The 6,026-nt window shown below is 37.2% G+C and overlaps 1 long non-coding RNA gene across 4 annotated transcripts; it reads right to left on the minus strand.

Annotated features, from left to right (window-relative positions):
• Positions 1-3,954: 3,954 nt before the first annotated feature.
• Positions 3,955-5,429, minus strand: LOC148079071 (uncharacterized). 4 transcript variants are annotated; one of them, XR_015711372.1, is made up of 4 exons: positions 5,396-5,429; positions 4,766-4,785; positions 4,690-4,725; positions 4,339-4,355 (listed from the first exon to the last, which is right to left on the minus strand). It is a non-coding gene; the product is annotated as an uncharacterized LOC148079071 (long non-coding RNA). The 4 variants fall into 4 exon arrangements; XR_015711373.1 differs by having other exon boundaries at positions 4,766-4,793; positions 5,396-5,414; XR_015711371.1 differs by lacking the exons at positions 4,339-4,355; positions 5,396-5,429 and adding an exon at positions 3,955-3,976 and having other exon boundaries at positions 4,766-4,807.
• Positions 5,430-6,026: the final 597 nt, after the last annotated feature.

The following is a 6,026-nucleotide window of genomic DNA, read 5'->3' on the forward strand; positions in this document are numbered from 1 at the left end:
TGTAGTATTTCTCCACGAGGCACTGTAGTATTAATCCACGAGGCTCTGTAGTATTTCTCCACAAGGCTCTGTAGTATTACTCCACGAGGCTCTGTAGTATTACTCAGTGAGTCTGTGTAGTATTTCTACACAAGGCTAAGTAGTATTAATCCACGAGGCTCTGTAGTATTTCTCCACGAGGCTCTGGAGTATTTCTCCACGAGGCTCTATAGTATTTCTACACGAGGCTAAGTAGTATTAATCCACGAGGCTCTGTAGTATTTCTCCACGAGGCTCTGGAGTATTTCTCCACGAGGCTCTATAGTATTACTCCACGGGGCTCTGTAGTATTTCTCCACGAGGCTTTGTAGTATTACTCCACAAGGCTCTGTAGTATTACTCCACAAGGCCTTGTGGACTAATACTACAAAGGCTCTGTAGTATTAGTCCACAGAACGAGGAATAACCTCCTTGGCAGATGTAACTCCTCAAAAGACTCTAAAACACTCGCCTGCACAACACGCTGCACGTTCTCAGCATCTGAGTTGCTTTGATCGAACAAGCTTCTGCGTCCTGCCAGTGCATGCTGGGTAATCCACGGGCTGGCGTTCGCCCTCAAGAAGACAATGAATGAAAAGATGTTAAATAAACAGCAGCTGAAGAAGCAAAGACTCTCAGACTCTTGAGCAGGTTCAGGTTCAGGTTCAGGTTCAGGTTCAGAAAGAAAAACTAAAACTTTTAAAGCTCGACTCGTGAAACATCAACAGAATTTCCACTTTGGAGCTAAAATCTGAGAAAGTTTCCAAGACTTTTTTCCTGGAGGCTGAACCACGACTGCAGGATTCATCAAGCTCACTGGTTCGGAGGCGGGACAGCTACCGACCTCACTCGGGTTCAGGCTCCGCTGCAGGGTCCGGACAAGGACCCTGGACGAGGACTCCGGACGAGGACCCTGGAAGAGGATCCCGGACGAGGACCCCGGACGAGGACCCTGGACGAGGAATCCGGACGAGGACCCCGGACGAGGAATCCGGTTTGGACCCCGGACGAGGACCCCGGACGAGGACTCCAGACGAGGACTCCGGACGAGGACTCCGAACCAGATTTTCTCTTGAATTGACTTCGACTCTGTGAATAAAAATGATTATTATGATAATAATAATTATAATAATGATTATTATAACTTCTCATTGGACTCGGAAACTATTGGAAAATATTCAACTTCAGATTTAAATTTCATTTTCAAAATTATATTATTTGTAAGTGTCTTCAATCAATACATTTAAAAAATAAAACTAAAAAGCTGCTTTCAAGTAAGAGAAATCCTTCCAGACTGTTGCTCCTAAGCTTTGGAACCATCTCTGTGTTTGATGATCTACTGACTCCTTCAAGAAACATCTGTGTTTGATGATCTACTGACTCCTTCAAGAAACATCTGTGTTTGATGATCTACTGACTCCTTCAAGAAACATCTGTGTTTGATGATCTACTGACTCCTTCAAGAAACATCTGTGTTTGATGATCTACTGACTCCTTCAAGAAACATGTGTGTTTGATGATCTACTGACTCCTTCAAGAAACATCTGTGTTTGATGATCTACTGACTCCTTCAAGAAACATCTGTGTTTGATGATCTACTGACTCCTTCAAGAAACATCTGTGTTTGATGATCTACTGACTCCTTCAAGAAACATCTGTGTTTGATGATCTACTGACTCCTTCAAGAAACATCTGTGTTTGATGATCTACTGACTCCTTCAAGAAACATCTGTGTTTGATGATCTACTGACTCCTTCAAGAAACATCTGTGTTTGATGATCTACTGACTCCTTCAAGAAACATCTGTGTTTGATGATCTACTGACTCCTTCAAGAAACATCTGTGTTTGATGATCTACTGACTCCTTCAAGAAACATGTGTGTTTGATGATCTACTGACTCCTTCAAGAAACATCTGTGTTTGATGATCTACTGACTCCTTCAAGAAACATCTGTGTTTGATGATCTACTGACTCCTTCAAGAAACATCTGTGTTTGATGATCTACTGACTCCTTCAAGAAACATCTGTGTTTGATGATCTACTGACTCCTTCAAGAAACATCTCAAGACCCTTTGATTTGTTTCCTTGATTCTCTGAGACTCTTGTGTTTGTCTCTGTGTTATCTTGATCTTTTAAGTATTTAGTTTATTGAATATTGTTTTGATTGTTTAAGCGCTTTGTGACCCTGGTCTGGAAACATCTTTACAAATAAACTTTACTTTACTTAATCGTAAACCTTCACGACTGGAACATTACCTTCACATGTGTGTATCATTGATGAACTTCTTGTAACCAGTGAAACTTTTCTTTCTCCAGTTCTTGTGACTTCACTACAGATTCTCAGCCAAAGCTTCGCCTCCTTCGTGGATAAAAGCAACGACAGCGAGTTTGATTCTGTGGTCGACGGTTAATGACTCAATAAAGAGGTTTAATGTTGAAGCTGCAGCTCAGAGTGTTTGGCAACACTTGACGAGTTTCTCAGTTTAATAATGACGACGAACATGATGCGTTCAAGGACACTGTGTTCATGTGAGGAGAAAAGAAGTCGAAGAATTTAATACTTTAAGATCGATTTGTCAAAATGTGTAAAAGCCTTGAGATGTTCAGTGTTTTTTTTTTAGGATTGTGTTGATACGTATAAATACAACGATATACAGTGATAGTGTAGTAACAAGTATATATGTGTAGTATTGTCCAGTACTTGACTCTGGTGTTGTGATAGTGTAGTAGCAAGTATATATGTGTAGTATTGTCCAGTACTTGACTCTGGTGTTGTAATAGTGTAGTAACAAGTATATATGTGTAGTATTGTCCAGTACTTGACTCTGGTGTTGTGATAGTGTAGTAACAAGTATATATGTGTAGTATTGTCCAGTACTTGACTCTGGTGTTGTGATAGTGTAGTAGCAAGTATATATGTGTAGTATTGTCCAGTACTTGACTCTGGTGTTGTAATAGTGTAGTAACAAGTATATATGTGTAGTATTGTCCAGTACTTGACTCTGGTGTTGTGATAGTGTAGTAACAAGTATATATGTGTAGTATTGTCCAGTACTTGACTCTGGTGTTGTAGTATTTACAGACCACATGACTCTTGACGAAGTCGTAACTACTTTTATTTGTTTTGAAATCAAAATATGTCCAAACATCAGCTGGAATTTACTGTATCCTCTCGTCCTCTATAATAAAATCTTGCTGGATATACATAATATATTTAAATATAAACCATTTAAATTAATGTGATGAAAAATGCAACATGATTTGAAACTTGAGTTTATCAAAATTAAACTTGTTTAACTATATTTATCTTTGTTTAACTAAATGTAGCTTTATTTAGTTATATTTATCCTTATTTTACACTTATTTAACTTGGTTTAACTTTATATATATTTTTTTACATATATTTATCTTTATTAAACTTAATTTATCTTTATTGAACTTTATTGAACTTTCTTGAACTCCTTCATTTTCATATGATCTGTTTTCACGAAGAGTTGTTTGTGTCTCATGTGTGCAGACAGGATGGACAACAGAGGTTTTGTGTGTAGCCATGAGCGGTGAGGTCAGACGACCACAGTTTGATCTCTGACCTCCTCAGTGTGTCACTCAGACAGTGAAGATAACATGGACTGAAAATATGGCGGCGTCTCTGAGACGTTCTTTCTTGAAGTGACGTCACCGTGAGCGAGACGGTCGAGCGTCGATGATGAACCTTCGTGACTCACGAGATCTCATGAGATGATTGAGATGATTGAGATGATGTCGTCATCACGTTTCGTCGTTTCCAGCCTTTGGCTTGATAACTTGTTTCCTAGTTCCCTTCCTTCATACCTTGTTTCCTAGTCTTCTTGTTTTTTTTGTAATGTGTCCTTTCTTGTGTCCTAGCTTCCTTTTCTGTTACCTTATTTCCTATCACATTTCCTTATCATCTAATCTCCTTATTTCCTATTTTCCTTCCTCGTTTACTAGTCTCTGTGCTTGTTCCTCAGTTTCCATTTTCATTTCCTTGTTCCCTTCTTTCTTTCCTCATCCATATTTTTTAGTTTTCTTCCTTGTATCCAAGTTTCTGTTTCTTTCTTAGTTTCCTTTCTCGCTACCTTGTTTCCCTTCTTGTGTTCTTGTCTTCGTTTTTGTTTCCCAAATTTTCTTTCTTTGCTCTTCTCCTCATTTCCTTTCCATGTCCTTGTTTCATGTCCTTTCCTAGCTCGTTTCCTTATTTACTCGTAATTTTGTTTCCATGTTTCCTAGCTCATTTCCTTATTTACTCGTAATTTTGTTTCCATGTTTCCTAGCTCGTTTCCTTATTTACTCGTAATTTTGTTTCCATGTTTCCTAGCTCGTTTCCTTATTTACTCGTAATTTTGTTTCCATGTTTCCTAGCTCGTTTCCTTATTATCTTGTTATTTTGTGTCCTTGTTTCCTAGCTCAATTCCTTGTTATCTTTTTACTCTGTGTCCTTGTTTCCTAATTATCTTGTTACTTTGTTCCCTTATTATCTTGTTACTTTTTTACTTGTTTCCTTATTATCTTGTTACTTTGTTCCTGGTTTCCTATTATACTACCTAGCTCATTTCCTACTTATCTTGTTACTTTATTTCCTTGCTTCCTAGCTAGTTTCCTTGTTATCTTTTTACTTTGTTTCCTTGCTCATCTCCTTATTTACTTGTAACTTTGTTTCCTTGTTTCCTAGCTTGTTTCCTTGTTATCTTGTTACTCTGTGTCCTTGTTTCCTTATTATCTTGTTACCTTGTTTCCTTGTTTCTTAGCTCGTTTCCTTGTTATCTTGTTAATCTGTGTCCTTGTTTCCTTATTATCTTGTTACTTTTTTCCTTGTTTCCTAGCTCATTTCCTTATTATCTTGTTAATTTGTTTGTTTCCTTGCTTTCTAGCTCATCTCCTTGTTACTTTGTTTCCTTATTATCTTGTAATCTTGTTTCCCTGCTTGTTTCCTTGTTATCTTGTTACGTTGTTTCCTTGCTTCCTAGATCGTTTCCTTGTTATCTTGTTACTTTGTGTCCTTGTTTCCTTATTAACTTGTTACTTGGTTTCCTTATTATCTTTTTACTTTGTTTCCTTATTAACTTGTAACTTTGTTTCCTTTTTAACTTGTTACTTTGTTTCCGTATTATCTTGTTACTTTGTTTCCTTATCATCTTGTTACTTTGTTTCCTTTTTAACTTGTTACTTTGTTTCCGTATTATCTTGTTACTTTGTTTCCTTATTAACTTGTTACTTTGTTTCCTTATCATCTTGTTACTTTGTTTCCTTATTAACTTGTTACTTTGTTTCCTTATTATCTTGTTACTTTGTTTCCTTATTAACTTGTTACTTTGTTTCCTTATCTCTTGTTACTTTGTTTCCTAATTATCTTGTTACTTTGTTTCCTTGTTTCCTTATTAACTTGTTACTTTGTTTCCTAATTATCTTGTTACTTTGTTTCCTTGTTTCCATATTAACTTGTTACTTTGTTTCCTAATTATCTTGTTACTTTGTTTCCTTATTAACTTGTTACTTTGTTTCCTAATTATCTTGTTACTTTGTTTCCTTGTTTCCTTATTAACTTGTTACTTTGTTTCCTATTTATCTTGTTACTTTGTTTCCTTGTTTCCTTATTAAATTGTTACTTTGTTTCCTAATTATCTTGTTACTTTGTTTCCTTATTAACTTGTTACTTTGTTTCCTAATTATCTTGTTACTTTGTTTCCTTGTTTCCTTATTAACTTGTTACTTTGTTTCCTTATTGTCTTGTTACTTTGTGTCCTTGCTTCCTAGCTTGTTTTCCTTAATATCCTGTTATCTCGTTTCCTAGAGTGTGACCCGGAGCGAGGTCATGAGTGGAGGGTTCGAGTCCCGCTGAGGTGGTTCATGTCATGTGATCGCGGCCACATTGTGACATTCATTCACTTCCATCTGTTTCGCTGAGACGCTCGGAGCATGTGTTGGCAGCCGAGGAGATGTTTGCTGAGATCCACGGCTGCATGTGTGCGAGTACGAGTGTGTACACGAG

This window comes from Callionymus lyra, chromosome 5 (assembly GCF_982586985.1).
Source record: "Callionymus lyra chromosome 5, fCalLyr1.hap1.1, whole genome shotgun sequence".
Taxonomy (NCBI): domain Eukaryota; kingdom Metazoa; phylum Chordata; class Actinopteri; order Syngnathiformes; family Callionymidae; genus Callionymus; species Callionymus lyra.